Below are 15,367 nucleotides of genomic sequence, written 5' to 3' on the forward strand. Positions count from 1 at the left end.
TTGTGTTGGCTGTCAGGGTCCCCTCGGCTCCTGGTTGGGGGCCGGCGAGCAGGGCCTGTCTCCGCTGCCTGCGGAAAGCGCCGCCGGCCGAGGCGTCCGGGAAACTCCAGGTGCCTCCCCGCCACGTATGGGCGGAAAGGTGCTCGGTCGGGCTCCGCTCACAGCGGTGATGCCACTCATCAGTGTCGGGCCTTTCCTGGCTCCCTCCTGTTCTCTTCAAGTGGAGTTGTCACTACTGACATCCATCAGTCCACCTGAATTTAATTTTCTACATTCTATGGGTTATTTTTGTCCCGTTCGCAAACTTCTGTCTTGCTGAGCTACCGTATTTGTCCATCTCCCCTTATTTGTCAGTAAACATCTTTCTCTTGTGCTTTCTTTTTCAGTAAACTTTTCTATTTCGTGCTTTCTTAAGAAAAGGGCCCTTAAAAAGCTTGCATTACCAGTCAACTGCCTTTATGTTTCTCATGGAAACTATTGACTGCGTAACTCTACATGCTTTTACAGTTAATTACAGTGTTTGTCACTCTGTTTTGTTGTCCTTGCAGTTTTACTTGCTCTTTCTCAAGCTTAAACTGTGAACTCTTCTAGGCGAGGCCAAAATGTGTGATTATGCATAAAGCGCATTCATTATGCAGCAAGTTCTCTGTGTACTTTTGGCTGTAGTCAGATATACTGGTGATTAGTGTGTCCACTACCTTCACCATTTGTTCCAGAAAGGTAGCTGAAAGACAGTGGTCTGTGTGGGGCGCTTACTAAGACATGCAGTCCAAGTAAACTAGGATATCCTGATTGCTCTATAGCTCTTACAGATCACTCTTGAGCAGCCTTCAGTCCTACTTTCATTAGACTGCATATCTTGATGATATCACGTCTTAAAGGAAACAATATAATCTTTTAAGCAAGTGAGATTGGACAAGAGCACTTCTCAGTGTTCCGGTTTTTCCTAACAGGAGCCTGTTGGATTTGGAGTTCTGAGTAGTACTGTGGAAAGGCCAGATAAATACATAAAAGCTTCTCATTGCAGGAGCTGGAGAAGGAAATTCTCATCTACTGCCATTATTTTCTGGATGAGTGGCAATTATTTGATATTCTGGTTTTGGCAATAGGAAGGTTGCTGTTCTGCATTTGAAACTGGAGTGCTGTCTTCTAGGTGTTACTGTAAACAAGAAGGTTAAACCTCATGTTATTCTGTAATTCTGCTGCATTTTTCTGTTGCATCTTGCTTCTGAAATTTGGAATAGATGAAGCATATGCTTTTGAATTTGAACTTGTGGCTGAAACATTTTTGGCAATGGTTGTATAAGAAACTTAAGGTGTAGGTACAAACCTCACAGTTCCCTTTTGAAAGATTTTCTCAAGAAGAAACTCTATGTAATTGTTACCAGATATAAAAGCTTCAGGGCTTTTTACAGACTTTCAACTAGGTCATCTGCCTAGTGGATGAAGGGAAGGCAGTGGATGTAGTTTTTCTGGATTTTAGTAAGGTTCTTGATACCGTCCCTCACATATCCTACTGGACAAGTTCTCCAACTGTGGGATAAGCGGGTTCACAGTGCGCTGGGTGAAGAACTGGCTGAAAGGCAGAGCTCAGAGGGTTGTAGTGAATGGGGCTACATCTGGCTGGTGACCGGTGACCAGCGGTGTTCCTGAGGGCTCAGTTCTAGGGCCGGTTCTGTTCGATATATTTATCAAGTATCTGGATGCAGGAGGTGAACGCACCATTAGTAAGTTTGCTGATGATACCAAACTGGGAGGTGCTGTTGACTCTCTTGAGGGACAAGAGGCCTTGCAGAGGGATGTAGATAGATTGGAGCATTGGGCAATCATCAATGGCATGAAATTTCACAAGTCCAAATGCTGGATTCTGCACCTTAAGACAGAGTAACGCCAGGCACTAGTATAAACTGGGAGAGGAGTGGCTGGAGAGCAGCCCTGCAGAAAGGGACCTGGGGGCGCTGGTTGACAGCAGGCCCAACATGAGTCAGCAGTGTGCTCTAGCAGCTGAGAGGGCAAACTGCATCCTGGGGTGCATCAAACACAGTATAACCAACCCGTCAAAAAAGGCGATTATATCCCACCGTATTCAGCGTTTGTGCAGCCTCACCTTGAGTGCGAGTTGTGTGCAGTTCTGGGCCCCACAATTTAAGGAGGGTGTTAAAGTACTCGAATGCATCCAGAGGAGGGCATCAAGGCTGGTGAAAGGGTTGGAAGGCATGTCCTATGAGGAGCGGCTAAGGACTTTGGGTTTGTCTAGTTTGGAGAAAAGGAGGCTGAGGGGCAATCTCATTGCTCCCTCCAGCTTCCTGAGGGGAGGTGCTGATCTCTTCTCCCTGGGATGCGGTGACAGGAGGCCTGGGAATGGCTCAAAGCTCCATCAGGGGAGGTTCAGACTGGACATTAGGAAACATTTCTTTACCGACAGGGTGCTGAAACCCTGGAACAGGCTTCCTGGAGAGGTGGTCGATGCCCCATGCCTGTCAGTGTTTAAGAGGCATTTGGACAATGCCTTTAATAACATGCTTTTTCTTTTGGTCAGCCCTGAATTGGTCAGTCAGTTGGGCTAGGTGATCATTGTAGGTCCCTTCCAACTGAAATATTCTATTCTGTTCTGTTCTAACTTAATATATACACACACCCTTCAACTTTATTTATTCATTTGTTCAGAGGAAAGATCTGTAATTTTAAAATAAAAATTAATGTTTTTCAAGTTCTGGTAAAGACTTTACCTGGAAAATCTGGCTACTTCCTGTTGACATACCGTTAGCCAGCTCTTTGCCTGATTCAGGAAGGTAGCATTCTCTTCCTTTATCAATTTTATATGTTCTGATAAAGGTATGACTTTTCCATTTTCAGAGCCATGTGACTTTCTTTGAAGATGGTGCCCTGAAAATACATTTTCAAGAAAACCTTGTGCAAGCTGATATGACTTCGCTAATGTTGCTAACACTTAACTTCTTTCCACGTAGGAGATTAATTTTGTTTGGGAATGGTTATGTAAACTATAGCAATCTCCCGTTGACCTTCTCAAGTGATACTGCTGATGATACAATTTCTCTGTCAGGAAAAAAAAAATAATCTTCGTTTCATTTCTAGCTTTGTATGGGGACTTGTTGTTTGAACGCACTGATTATAAAGGTCAGGCTGCTTGCGCCTGTCTTTCTCCTGGTACACTAAGAAGCTTAGTTTGTCGACAGTTGTGACAACTGAAATGGACAATCATAGAGTGGCAGAGGCTGGCAGACAGCTCTGGAGATTGTGTTGTCAATTTCCTGCTCACGCCAGGGTCACCTACAGCAGGTTGCTCAGCTCTTGTCCAGTTGAGTTTTGAATATCTCTAATGATGCAGATTCTACAACCTCTCTGGGCAACATGTTCCTATGTTTTACCACTTTCACAGTAAGAAAGTTTTTGGGGGGTTTTTTTGTTTCTTTTTTCCTGTTAATGCTGTTACTGTTTTCTAGTTTTTCCTCCAATCATGTTGGTGAAAAAAGTTTTTATTGTAGTGAAGTCTTAGTCTTTTCTAGAGTCCCTTGGACTGGAGGTCTTGCTTGTACAGGCTTGTTTTTCTGCAATAGCTAATTCTGCCAATTACAACAGAAGTTTTTTGGCTTTTATAGATTTTTATTCTGGTATATATCAAACGCCTTTTGTAACGGAAGACTTGCAAAGAATAAATTATGTAGCACCAAAATCATACAGCAAATTCATCAGAGCTAGGAATAAGAAAACAGAGACAGTGATGCCTTGTTCAGTCTACCGATGTAGTTTTATTGACTTTTTTTGCTTCTTAGTTTTGATACTTACATAAAATACTTCATGTGTGTGATTGCCCTTCATGATGCACGGAAGGGCTAAGGTTACAATTCATATGTCCTTTTGGTTTTTCTCCCTATTACTCTGTCTGGAGAGTTGTGATTTTTTTAACTTAAAGGCTCTTGCAGACAAAGGTCTTAGGCCATGTTTATGTAGGAGGAAGTGCATACCCTTAGATCTTCAGTCTTTCTGAGGTGATGGGAAAACAGGTGTAGCAGATGAGGTGAAATAGCTTTTCTTCTTTATAGAGGAAAGTGTGCTATATAATTTGGCATGCTAAGAATTGTGTATCATGATTCTAATTTAAAACAAATTTCTAGGAAGTTAGTTATAAGCCTTTTGAAGGTTGATTACTGAATGTCTTCACTGGTGTGAAATCTGTAGGTCGTGCATGCCTTTCACAGAAGAAAGGCTCAGTTAGCTTCAAGTAATAACTTTACGAGAATACTTTTTGTAACAGACATAGCTCATAGTTCAGGAAAAATTAATTTAGTTAAAAACACATTAATGGAAAATGTAAATTAGCTATAACATATTTTGTAGCACAAGGTATGAGAAAACTTTAGGATGGAACTTTCCCAGCACTGGGTCAACTCTGGGACAGATAAAACTTAGTTTTGTCACACAGACTGTCACCGAGCTATTCCATGATATTTTTGCTGAACTGGGAGTGTTTTCTATAACTTATCCACCTATTTGAAAGTAGTCTGTCTTTGGAACTATTGAGCAAGAAAATCTGAGTTACACTTTTGAGGAGGCATATATTGGCCCAGAAGTAAGACTTGTCTGTAGGTTGAGGTGATGGGAGAGCTGCAGTTTCCTTAGCACATACTTCTCAGAATCCTCTAAGATATTGTGAAGCTAAGGGGGATGAGTTGGGGTTTATTGTAGAGTTTACTAAGAGTAAAAAGCTTCTAGCAGAAAGATGCTTTACCTAAAAAGGATGATTAGCAATTGCTACTTTATTGAACTGATCTTGTTTAAAGCATTTGTGGCGTGCAGCAAGGGTAGTACCTTACACCTGGACAAATTAGGATGGTATAATATAGCTTGTTTGTTCTGCACTTACATAGGTGGAAATGACTAGGGGAAAATGCCATTTTGTGCTAACATTTCTTTTTAGCATTTAGAGACATTTATATATTAAGCTTGCAGTTTGCAATGAGTATACCATGTATGGTGTGTGTAATCATGGTAGAAATTCTATATATGTATTGTGAGTCCTAGTCAATCTTTTATTAATCTAAGTAATTCTGTTAGGCCAGTGCTGCTGCATTTGTCAGTCTTCCTTTAAGAAAAGGTATTGCTGATTATGCTTCTAGAGTAGGACTTCACTCATGGCACTAATACAGCATGGTTTTATCCCAGCCTTTTAAATTTAATTTTTCTTCAATTTGCATGGACTAGAATCATATGACAGCAGAATGAGAAAGTTTTGAACTTTTTGGAAAGCATTTACGGAGTTGATGAATAGAACTAGCTTCTCTGTGTGATTATTAGCATTGAAAAGCCATCTTGTTCGAGAAGAAAACCAAAAATCTATTTTCTTTTTGTTTGGCTAAGTTTTTCTCTGATGCACGCAGTGGTTTTTTTTCTCTCTGGTACAGTCTAAGGACAGAGTAGGTTGTTTCAGGCTACATTTACATCTCCTTTGTTCAGGATTTCACTAAAAGGTGAAAGTTATTTGAAGGCTGCTTAAGTTACATCAGCTTATAAGCAGCCATTATCCTGCAAATCCTACAACGCTACACAGAAAATACATGGAAAGGTCCTTGGAAAAAAATATTTCACACAATTATTATGCTAAATTAATTTTCTGGATGGAATTAAGGACAAGTATTGCTGTGACCCTTTTACTTGGTATCAGATTCAGGTAAGAATTGTGTTTGAACTGTCTTGTTGATTTAAAGAAGTTTGCCTCTTCTAAGTAGTATTTGACACTGAAAATACCACAGTTTCTCAAGATATACCCTATCAATGTGTTGATACCCAAAACTAAATCAATGAGTGGTCAAGACTTTGTGTAAAAATGAAATTTCCTTCATGTAAATGTACCTTGCCCTGTTGCTTTTTGCTTTTTAATGATTCTTCTGCTGCTGTTTGTTACAGACATGGTCAGAAGAGGTTTGTATTTGATACACCAGATGGGCATTCAGAAAACTTATAGATGTGTAATTGAGAATACCTTTTTGTACAAGGAAGTTCTTCAATCTACACTAACATTTAACTGCCTGAGATGACTGAGATTTTGAGATTTCTGTCAGCACTCAGTTTTGGAATTGTATCCCCTCCAAAAGGAGGTCACGTGTTATGTAGTGACTGTTTTTTACCTTAGTCTGTGGGGGGTTTTTTTAACTCTTCCTGCCCTCCCAAGTCCCTTGCAGTTTTATGTTTCTTTAGTCACTGGATGTTCTTTAAACTTGACCTGTTGTTTTGCTTCAATTCTCATTTTCTTAACATACTTTCTGCCTTTTTTTTTTTTTTTACATCAACATTTCTTAGTTTTCTCTTATTTAGCTCTCCTCTTGGTTTAACAGTCTATTACCTATGCCATCTCTGATGTTAGTCAGATAATACCTGTTCATATTTGCTTGTGGATTCCTCTACTGCTGTTAGCTGTATTTGAGGGAGGATTGGGACTGAGCATGTAAAAATATAACATTAACTTTTTATGTACTTTTAAATCCATTTTCATAATTTTATCTTATTAGACCCCAAGGTATCCATAGTAACTACAAAGATAAAAATTATCCCTGTTAAGTTCATGAGAGTCATAGAGACCGCTACTAACTTTATTGAAATTGGGATTTTGTCCTAGGTTTTCTTCCTAACAGTCACAGGGTAAGAGGTTTTAAGTTAGTTTTTGTTAACACTCATGACACTGCTCTGGTGTCATAGTTATGACCATACATGTATGTTGCGTAAGCATTTCCAGTATCCTTTTAGTTTTAGTCTTTTGACTAATCTGTATATAGAGAAAGTTTTGTGTCACAAGTAATTCTTTTATCCCTTTTTCAACAGCATTCATCTGAGTCTAGAAATTTGTGCCGGCCTTGTGATAAGATTTTTTTGCATTATCTGCAATCTGGACATTTGCTATGACTGTCTTAGGTTATTCTCAACTCACTGTAGCCAGTCACTTTCCTTTTTACCCCATTAAGTAAAAAAAGTAAAAGGTATACTGAGATTGACAGAAATACTGACTACACAAATAGTATGAACTGCCACTCCTTCATTTCCTATCTTATTTGTGTTCAAAATAATTTCTAGTCTGTTAGAATATCTGGGAGTGCTTGTCCTAGTGCCAATTGCTTAGCTTCTACTTTAGTAAAAACAAAAACCACAATATGTATGAAACAACCATATTTTTTATCACACTTTCATCTTAAAGTTTTAGAATTTTCTTCTACTTGGTGCTTTGAAGTATACAGCTTCTTTCTATGTTGGGGACTAAAGGCCAGATGAAATGAAGGAAGAAAATGGAAGGAACTTTGTCTTGAACCAAAAGGTGAAATTTGCATCTTTGCTATTAGCTTTAGCTTTAAACAATAAAGTTAGGTACTTTAATTTGTGCTAAAGCACTTAAATGCCTGGCACAACAGTTGCTGCTGTTTCAAATCATAGTTGAGGGTGGAGGAAATGATCATGCTGATTGTTTCTTTTTATAATATCAGAAGTTGGAGCACTTTGAAGAAAGGTGTGTATTTTACACCCTTCCCATCCTAACAAGGTTACATTTGTTTCTCAATTCCAAAAGGAGGTCTAATTCACTGGAGTATAGTCTAAACGAAGAGGGGATGCTGCTGTGTGTTCTTTCAAAGTTGCCCTGGTGTGAAAAGGTGAATGCTTTTCCAAGTTGCATATTGAAAAAAAAATTCTTTAAGCACACCAGAGTTCAGGACAGAATCTGAAGCTGAGAGTCTCAATATCGTATTTGATATCTCCTACAAGGTGGTTAAAGTGGTGCCTTAGTGTGGGGCAGAGAGGTGATTATGCGCAGTATAATAAGAGTATAATATATTATACATAGTATGATAGTACATACTATAGTAGCATAATATGTTATATATAAATAATCTTTTTGATTATTAGCTCTGAAATACCCAGTATTGAAGTTCCTGAATGTTGTAAACACCTTTCCTAGGCACCTAGCCTGGGTTTATAAATTCTGGAGTTTCTAAAAGGAAGGGCTACTATTACCTTTGAGTTTAGAACTAAATGCCTAGAAAGCAGATTTTTTTTTTTTTAAATGCAATACCTTTCATGTAGCTGCTGTTTACTAGTATACAGTAGCTGAAAGTGACTGTCAGCATTTTGTAAACAGGCACCTTTAGATAGTGTTTGCTGAGTGGCTAGTGATTTGAGTCCCTGATCCTCAAAGACTTGAGCAAGGCATATTCAATGCATATAGGAATAGTTCTGCAAAGCCAAACAGAACAGTTCGGTGGGGGGGGGGCTTATGTGGGACCCAGGCCCGCACAGAGAAGCCACGGAAGGTGAGAAAAGCAGCTGCAAACAGTCTGTTCATCTGCGATAAGCACTGTGCCTTAATCCTGAATGTGAATCACTGCCTCTTCCTTCCACATTTTGTGAAGCATACAAGACATTGACTCTACAAGTTCTCTCTTATTCTAAAGTGTAATTATAAACAATGTTTTTAACTTGATAGCTATAAAAGGCTTCATAAATGATAACAAAAAGTTTCAGTGTCACCCATGATTTGTGTTACAGCTCTGCTATAGTTTTGTAGCGTTTCTTTCTGATTTGATCTGCTGTTCTATAGAGATGCATAAAACACACAGAGAATATGTAGCAAGACATATTCTCATTGTAGGATCTGCTAGAAGTATGCTTTTGCATGTATTTTTACCTGGCTTCTGCATTTAGCTACCAAGTGCCTGTATAGACTTTTTGTGTTCACTACAGTAATTCTGTACAAAACTACAGGTGACATTCCTGTTGGCCTTAATCATTTCATGTAAACTCTTGACACTTAGAATTGTCTGATCTCTGAATTTCATAGAGCTAAGTGTGTACATTTTACGTATACTTAGTTTTTTTAAATTTATGGTAAGTATCAATATAGCTGTATTTTAAGAGATAGTTTTCTTACATTGTTTGAATAGAAAGTAGAGAAGAATTTATAAAACTTAAACGTTTTAAAATACATTTCAGGCTCAGAAGGCGAAACAGAAAAACCCGACGATACGGAGTTTTGGATACAAACATAGAAAACATGGAGCTGACCCCATTAGAGCAAGATGATGATGATGATACAACACTATTTGATGCCAATCATCCTCGAAGGTTTGTATATAGAAGCTGAATGTACTTCTAGCAATAGAAGTGAAGGAGTATGGATGATAAGCAGTTTCACTGAGAAAGCTCACTACTGTGTTTCATATGCATGTAGTTGGAGAAGGGATGTCAAGATGACTTGAATTTTAAATGGGCAAGAATTTAGTGGGCAAGAAGATAAACACCATTTGTCTTCAGCATGTGAGTTCCAGAGAAATGGAGAGGAAGGTAGGATATTTTTGTTACAAATACAGTGTCATTATTGAAGCTTATGTTAAAGTCGACAACTAGCTTTTACCTTTCTCTTCTCTTTTTTTTTAATTTTGGAGGCTTCTCAATTTTTCCTGTGTATTCTCTCCTATGAGTTCTGCTTCCAGCAGCTTCATTCTGCTATCTCGTTGCTAAAGTACTCAGCAGTTAGTTGATGATGATCCTGCACCAAGTTTTAGATTTGGTACTGCTGCATAGGAAGGCTCATATTCTTAAGTCACCCTCTGAAACTGTGTAGATACAGGAAAATTATTTCCTTATTGTCCTCACACTTAAACATTATGATCAATTCAAACTTAAACTTACGCAATTCAAACTTAAAAAAAAAAGTACTTATTGAGTAATACCATCACACTGCACATGCAAAGACATAGTAAAAAATTTGATAGAATTGTCATAGTGAGGACTACTGTCAAGTATCAGAAGAGATAAAATGAATTCTGCCAGTCACAGCAAGTAATTGATTCAGCACTGTTTAATGTGAAACTGAATTAAAGTGTTAAGCAAAACAATTCAACAAATGCTATACATGATGTCTCAAATTAAAACTATTAGAGTAGTAAGTCAGATGTTGTGCTGTTTATTAGGAAACAACTTTGGATGCAGTTCTGGAACTTGAAGTGAAAGATTCAGTCTTTTAACTTTGTCTCCTTAGGGGGAAACATTTCAGATTAAATTTTTTTCAAAAGGCATCTTTGCTTTTTCTCTCCCCCATACATTAGAAGAAACTAGTTGGAATATCTCCACTTACCACTCCTCTGTATTAGAGTCATGTGGCACTTACGGTTACTCCATGTTACTAGTCTTGTTCCAGTATAAATTATGCCTATTATCTAATAGGTAATTGTCACATCATGTCCAGGAATTCCCTTGATGTCTTTCCTAGATCTTTTAAGTTCTCTTGTAACTCAGCATACTTATTAGACTTTGAGGTATTTGATGACCAGTTAACATGATACTTCCTCACAAATGTTTATTTACAGGAGTATCAAGTAACCTTTTTACTAGGAATGAACAGGATAATATGGCTAGTCCTCATTAACAAACAGTATTACATGATTAACAACAGTATTGTATTCATGTCATAGAGGTTACTTCATACTCTTGTATGCTTATTTGGAGATTAAGCATGGTTGTACTTGTTGTTAAGATGCAAGGACCTGATTATGTCTCAAGAGCAGTATTTTATCTAAAGGTACTATACTATTAATATGTTAAACAGGTGTATGCACTGTGTCTTCTAGTGCAGAGGAGGCTGTATTAATGAGTGGTATTGAAATACATGTCTTATGCATGTAGATAAGTTTTCTGATTTTTTCAACTGCTTATAATAGCTTCCAATTTACCTGGTTTGGAAATTTGGGGGGAATTATATTAAGCTTTCCAGACACTGAAATGGCAGCATGCGTCTTTTAACCTTACTCTTTTACCTTAGTAGGTTGTTGTCTAAATTGGGTTCACATTCTACAGATAAATCTAAAATTCCTAGCTTGAAGCTTACTGTATATTAAGATAAGCAAGATTGTTTTTTTGAAGTCTGAAGCTACAAAACCACCCCAAACTGTCAGTGATTGTGTCTATTTCTTTAAACTTCTTTGCATACCTTAAAATAAAAGCAATGAAAACCCTAGAGGGAAAGTTCACTAAAATAATATCAGAGGTTTTCAGAGGGCGGATTTCTGATTGTTTGGGGTTTTTTTTCCCCTCTATGTTTCTAAACACTTCAATTTAAGGGAGAAAAGATTTTCATTCAAGTATTTTATTGTAGAAGTATCTAATATGCACAGTAATTTTAAATTGTTACAAATCCGTTTTGCAGTCAGTCTCGCAGCTGCTTATGGATTAACCAAAGTATGTAAAGGAGATAGATACCGTTCTTATCTGGTTTACATACTTCAGTTATTTCATTCTTGTCTCTGACAGGATGTGTAAGGACAAAACAGAAGTGAAAACAGTAAGGATGAAACAGAAGTGAAAACAGTAAGAAAAGAAGTATGGTTTAGACTGAGGTCCTTATTTTTGTTTTACTCTTCCCTTATTGCCACACAGATATGCTAGGGTGATACTGGGGTTTATATATGCTTGTTAACTGCCTATCAATCTAAAGAGACAAACCTGAGAACTTCTAAAATCTAAATATGGCTGTACCAAGGATCCTATATATTTCTGTCATGGTTATTCAGTTGGGTAGAGTATATTCTATTCATTCCCCTTCAAAATTTTTCTTGGAAATTCATACTCAGTGAAGTGGTTGTCTTATGGATTGCCCTACCTCTGGTCCCAATATGGATTTTGTCAAATTATGTCCTAAATTAATGTTTTTGCCACTACAACTTTCTGTGGTTCTGTGGTTTAAATTAATTTGGTTTAGGATTAAGAAATTAACTTGCATTAAAGCAAACTTTTTATAACTATAGACAGCAGGCTTTGAACTGCATTTGTCCTTTGTGATAACTACAAAAAAATTCACATTGTTAGTGTTGTAGTTGGAGGAAAAAAAAAAACACCAAGAAAACCTTGTCCTAATTTCCAAATATTCACCCCCTCTTTAAATTGAAGTACTGCAGCAAATCTTCGTTTAGTTTAGCTATACCAGGCAATTCGGAAGTATTTGAAAGTAGATGACTGATCCAGACCATTTTAAAAATAGTCCTTTGGATTACATATGGTACAAACATAATCAATACAATATGTTTCAATACAATTCAGTTTCAATACATTAGTAGTGTTTCATTTAGCTGATGGCATAGCTACTGTAAGATAAATCAAGTATTTATTTTAATAGATAACAGTTCCTCACACACTCTGGTATCTTGTTGATGAAAGAACTTCTGCTAGATATGTAGTATTTGATTTTAAAATCATCAGCTTCAGCTGGAAAAACAATACCTGATGTTTTGATCCAAGTCCAAATTGCCCAGAAAAAGTGGAGAGAGAAGTGGCATGTAATGCTTGAACATGTCGTAGTCTGGAGTAAATACACAGGGTGATGTAACTTGTGGTGTAGGCATACCTTTTTTTCTGCCCTGTGCGGAAATGGTCTGCAAAATGACCTCAAATTTGATGTTTGCTCACAGAAGAGATGATAATGTCAACCTTTCAGTCAAACTGCAAGAAAAGTAATTGTATTGGAGTAACTGAGCGATCTAACCAAACTCAATTTCAACACGTTTCTGTTAACGTGATGAGGAAAACTGACTAAACAGATCAGAAATAATACCTTCAGAAGAGAGTAACTATAGATAATAAAGGAAGAAGATGTTACTGTTGTTTCAAGATAGCTCAGAAAGTAAGTGCTTAAATTATCAAAATCATTATTTTGATATCGGGAGCTTGAGAAAACTATGACTTCAGTTATGTTTAGTCAATAATATGAATATACTCTGTTTATGTATATTGAGAGCTTACCGTGTTCTCCTTTATGGGGAGAAGCTCTCAAAATTTTAGAAGTTACTTTTTATCTTGAAACAGTGTTTGTGTGTAGGAGGAAAACAGTGCTGAACAAGGTGAATGCACTCCACAAATCCCTCTGGAACAGCTTGATAAAATGCTGTCCAAACTGTGCAAAGCAATGGCATTTCTGGGAGGGAAGTTTGAAAACTAATGTAGAGTACCTTAAAAAAAAAAAAAATTAAAATCCTTAATTGGGAATGTACTTTTTTCAGTTAATTTCTTTCCCCTTGGTTCAACTAAGTCTTTTGCATCTGCATTGAAGCTTAGTAATCAGTCTTCATATCACTGTTTAACCAAGAATGACCAAAGGGAGTACAAAATGCTTAAGTAATCAAAGAGTCGCTGAGGACAACTTGATGATAATGATACTCAGATATTCTCAGGAGATGTCATTTGCAGTAATTCAGAGGTATGGCTGGTTTGGGTTTTTTAAGGTAGCATAAATATGCAGTCAGGCTTGGAGCAACTAATTAGGGAACAAGGAAGAGGGGCTTTTAATGGTTTTTGAGTTTAGTCCTTTGTTAAGTAAATCATAATTGCCATTTTGCTTAACTACAGTCAACAATCAGCTTATTCAGTTCATAAGTTTCTTACCCTCATAACTCATAATGGAAAGCACTAGAAAACTAAACGTTATTACAGGAAATTCTAATCTACATGTTCTGGTGGGTTTATATACATTTGTTATGGACAACAAGTTATAGAAGTATTGTTTTATATAGAGAATAGTTGTCTTCTTTTCCTTCTTTTTTTATGACCTGTTAATAGACTGCGGTAGTATCCACTCCTTTCATTTTTCTTGACTAAAACAATCGAGCTTTTTTTAAGGTGATGCTCTACAGCACAGTATGCATATTATGCATATGTTAGAAATCCCTATTGGCTTGTTTAGGGTTAGCTGGTAAGTCTATTCGACTCTTTACAAGGCTAGGCAGAGAAACTGGCTTCTTTCCTAAAATCAGCATAGCAGTGTTAGTATACTGGTGTGCTGATATGGTTATTACTTCAAGTGTTGTTGCTGTTTTCTTTCAGAGCTGTATGAAAAAAAAAAGTTCAGTGTTCTCTGTTGTAACATAGATGCAATTTCAGTGTATTCCCACTGTTGCCATCACCCATGTAGCTAGTCTCTGTGCCTCTTCAGTTTGGGGCATCTTACCTGAATGGGATGTTTTAGTCATTTTGTTCAATAGCGTACTATTACATGTCAAAGTTTGAAATTCTAACCTTCGGTTTCTCACCATGCGACTTTGTGTACATGTCAACTGAGGTACAGTATCCTAATATCACATCTTTGTTTTTCAAAGGTATGTCACACTAATAGTTTACAATCCTCATTAAATCACTTTACATACACGCTACTTGCTGCGTTGCAAGGCACAAGGGAAAGCACTTATTCTATTTTTGATAGCGTTCCAGTTATGGAATGCTACCAAGAGTTACCAAAGTTTGAATAGGAACTCAAACTTGGAAGTTTTAAAAATGTGTCCAACATGATAAAAACCCAGTTTTTTTGTAAGTGAGCTGTCTCTCTGTTTGGGAAGTTTAAATGAACGGAGTTCCGTAGCACTTTCCTTCACAGTAATATGGTAACTATGAGTTTTTACAGGCAAATTTAATAATAAAATGTTACATCTCTATAGGTTTTTTCATAATGTTTGGTCTTCAGAAATGTAGGCTAAAGTTCCCCTTGAAACAGGGCATTTCAGATTAATGCATCTGTTTCTTCTGTTGTAGAGAAGTACGTGCCTTTCAGTGAAAGAACTTAATCTTAGAACCAGAGAAGGAGACTGCTTCATGGGAGGAATAAGAAGCAAGAGGGTATGCAAGTTGGGGGGACTAATTTAATTTGTGTATATTTTGGCATCCTTAATTTGTTGCAATAAATACTGTACCAATTTGTTGTACCTTTTTGTATATAGAGGATTCTAAATGTAAAGCATACAGAGAGAGAGTGCACTAAAATGAAAACCTATTTGGAAGGGAGATGACTTAAAACAGGGTTTTTTTTGCTTGTTACAAATCTTGTATGCCACAAGTGTGGTATACACTTTTTCTACAGTAATCTGGAATGTTATCAAAGTTTTTTGCTGATATTAAATTGTAAGTAAACATAGCCTCTGTGGACTCCTCAGAATTGGTAGAACTTGGTTTTAGTTGAGGAGATGCTTTATCCTTTTACAAATAAAAAGCCAAACTACTGCCTTTTGTGTTGAGACTTTTTTAAACTGAATTAACATGTTTTATGTAAACTTTAATGAACAAATAAAAACTGTTTACAGTGTTCCTATCATTTAGCGTGATACTTCAACACTTCATAGATTTTAAGGATATTAATATGATCTTGTAAAACACAGTACTGCAACATCTTTTTGCTGTTAAGACTACTGATTACAACAGTCAATTTTTTTGAGGTCCATCTTGAACTTGTGTAAACAGATGTTGCTCACTGACTTTAGGGTGCTGCTGGTGTAGTCCACGTGGTGTCAGTGTTCAGACCTATGGTGAAGCAGAGATAAGCCTTTGGGTAGCC

General features: G+C 37.2%; 1 long non-coding RNA gene across 1 annotated transcript; it reads left to right on the forward strand.

Annotated features, from left to right (window-relative positions):
• The first annotated feature begins 8,996 nt into the window (after positions 1-8,996).
• On the forward strand, positions 8,997-15,118 carry LOC103917208. The gene is made up of 2 exons (XR_663615.1): positions 8,997-9,123; positions 14,572-15,118. It is a non-coding gene; the product is annotated as an uncharacterized LOC103917208 (long non-coding RNA).
• Positions 15,119-15,367: the final 249 nt, after the last annotated feature.

The sequence above is a fragment of the Pygoscelis adeliae genome, unplaced genomic scaffold, assembly GCF_000699105.1.
Source record: "Pygoscelis adeliae isolate BGI_AS28 unplaced genomic scaffold, ASM69910v1 Scaffold35, whole genome shotgun sequence".
NCBI classification, from domain to species: domain Eukaryota; kingdom Metazoa; phylum Chordata; class Aves; order Sphenisciformes; family Spheniscidae; genus Pygoscelis; species Pygoscelis adeliae.